Below are 3,155 nucleotides of genomic sequence, written 5' to 3'. Positions count from 1 at the left end.
GTGATCCAACAAGCGCAAGCACAAAAGCAAGCTTGTCAGCATTGCTTTCTCACCCTACCCCGCCGCTGACCAACGCCTCCTCGGCGGTGTCGTCTGAGCCTAACAGTGCCGGGCCGTCGGTGGGTGGCGGGTCGAATTCGGCGAATAGCTCGCCGAGGACGGCGCATGGTGGGGTTGGGAGGCCGCCGCAATTGCCGGCTATTCATGACTTTGCGAGGGTGGAGGCGGGGAGCATCGGGAAGCTGAACAGTAACTTTCGGGGGTAGGAACCAGGTGGGATGATATGGGTACAGACATGACGGATGGATGATGAAGGGTACGGGTTTCTTTTTGAGTTTTTGTGTGGTAGGTTACAAGGGTTGGGTACATTGAACGGTACAGAGCAATACGGGATGGGAAATGGATAAGGATAGGGAAGCAAAGAGGAGAATACCCCTGAAGCGAGAAAGCCAAGTTTTTAGTTTTTGTGCGTTTGAGTTTTAGGGACATACATGATGTGGCGTTTTTGAATTTCAACAGGGGGGGAAGAGAAGGGAATAATACCTGCATGGATGTGTGTTTTTTTGAGGTTTGAGTTGATGGTGATCAGGGGTGGGGGGGGGGAGATGATAGGGTTGTACATAACATGAAGGGGGAAAGGGAAGGGGTGTACATACATATGTTGGGGGAAGGGAATAGTTGTATGTAAACAACGGATAGTTAGTAAAATATGAGAGGAAGAAGAAGGAATAACCAGAAGGTTTGGATGATTAGAGTAACTTGGGTGTGGTGACATGCATGAGAGGGTACACTGATGAGGACAGCAGAAATCATGAAACCTTGTTCGCTGTGGACATATGCTCTATTAAACCACCACTTCGCTAAATCGTCTAAGAATAAAATCTTGCTCCCAGGTCTTGAACCCCTTTGTTACATACAGAAAATGCCTTGGTTTTTATCCATCCTTTACTTCCACACTCCATTACTGGCACCTGCTAACTTCCAAAGCATAAGACAGCTCCGCTCACTAACCATTGTCGGGCCCAGCCGCAAACCTGCTGACGTTCACGTCAGTCTCTCGCAGACCCTTGCCCCCAGCGCCTGCTGCCGTTGTTGTTGACGCTTCCTCGCGCGGTTGTCCCTCTGTGACTGTCGCTTGCTCGCGTGGCTGTCCCTCGATGGCTGTCGCTGTCGCTGTCGCTGTCGCCGTCGCTGTCCGCTCCGCTATCTTCGCTGGAGAGGCAGGAGGATCAAAAGGAGGCATAGGGGGCCTCCGAGGCAACTGCCGTGCTGGCTCGGGAGGTTGTGCCGGTCTATTTTCCCTCACTCCGGCTGGGCTGGGGAGGCTTCGGTCGGCGTGGCAGGGTTAGTAGGCGGAGTCGTCTGGTGCCTCCAGCTTCTTCAGCCAGACCCCCCCCCCCCAGTTTCCGACCTGCCCTGAGGTGACACCGATCGACTCGCGACTCTTCTCAGGGTTGAGAACGCCGCTTTTGATTCTCGAAGACATGGTCTTTTTCCCATGTTTGGGAAAGACCAATAAAAACGCCGGGCTTTGAAGCAAAATGCGTTGGTAGCTGAGATGGTTAAAAGACATTTCCGAATAACCAAGACCCGTGATAATTATACCTCAATGCCCTAATCGCAGTTTCCACCTCATTGTCAAGCATATTATGGGCTACAAAATAGGGGAACTTACACAGCTTAACCATATACGGTGTCGGAATGGTGCCTTGAAGGAAGGTCGCAATATCTCTTTCGGAGCTCCGCAGGGGTCTGCTTGAGAAGGTCGACATTGACCATCAGCATATGCTGCGGCCTCTCGGTCACCGAACTTCCTGAACTCTTCCTTGGGCTTCTTGGTGAGTGTGGCAGAGTTGTCCTCCCACCATTTCTCCAGCCCATCGATTGGCTCCAAATGATATTCAACTTTGTCCACTGGGAGGAAAGGGCCTAGGGATTGATTGCATCGGGGCGGCGAAAGTCGCTGAAACGATTGGAGGCACCGGCCCGCTTGGGGTCGTCCTTTTGAGTGCCAAATTCAACCTGCAAAGAGAATCCAGCCTCCTCCCTGGTTCTTGGGGAGATGGAGGGGACGCTATCAGCCCGCTCAAGAACCCACTCTCTCAAAGAGGGTAGAGCCGCCGGGTTTGACTCTAGGATTGACCTGCTGTTTTTTAAACCAAATCCTCTACAGTTTTGTCAAAAAGCGGTAGAATCCATGATTTCAGCGCCAGTGTTTTGGGTAAGAAGAACCGCGCACACTGGTCCGTGAGACTTGATTAATGCCTGGTTGAATAAGAGAGCGCTGAAGACTTCAAGAAAGTTCCGCCGAGGCCAAGTCTGATGATAATGATGATGATGATGATGATGACGATGATGATGACGATGATGATGATGATAGGAGAGGAAATTATTTTCGGTCCCCAAAGGTTCAGAGCGGCTGGGTTTTCAAGACGAACTGTTGGGCTCTACTTGCACCCATGACATGCATTGTTTGTCGTTGCCCATCTGACGTGGAATGCTCGCTTGGACTATCATGGCCTGTTTGTCCACTCAAAAAAAAAAAAAAAAAAAAAAAGAGGAATCATAAGGTGGGTAGCCAAGCTAAAGCCATCCTTACCTACGGTGCCAAAGCAATCAAGTCATAATGAACAACACACATCTGAAACTCACTGAATACGCTTTGACAAGGAGTCACAGAATGTTTCTGTCATACTAAGCTGGGCTTGTGAAAAGCATAGTTACCTACCAAGGGAGTCAGTAGTCCACCCAAAGATGCAGTTGTGCCGGCTTATGAAATTCGCATACTTGACAATCAATTTAGTACAACAGTCCGCATCTTGGTATCGAGCTACTTCTCTTCACACGCACAATCTCTCTTTTCCTGTTTAGCTGGTTCCAGTGTATGATCTATTGGCCATTCCATCAACTATACCCAACCCAGAGCCTAACGATACACACACATGCAGTAGAACCACCCAAGTGGTCAGCCAGAGCTTATTCCAGTCAAAATTAGGACCTAACTGGATAACCGGCAGGTCATGCTCTATCCCTTTGAATCTCCCATCTTCAAGAAACCGATCCGGCGGGCTATCCGGCCCAGCATCATAGGCCCCAGGCCCCCCAGCTAAAGCAGTCATGACAACCACCCACCACCGGATGCAAAACGCCATCAT

Source organism: Podospora anserina, chromosome 5, assembly GCF_000226545.1.
Source record: "Podospora anserina S mat+ genomic DNA chromosome 5, supercontig 9".
In the NCBI taxonomy this organism is placed as follows: Eukaryota; Fungi; Ascomycota; class Sordariomycetes; order Sordariales; family Podosporaceae; genus Podospora; species Podospora anserina.
Note: the sequence above shows the minus strand (reverse complement) of the source record.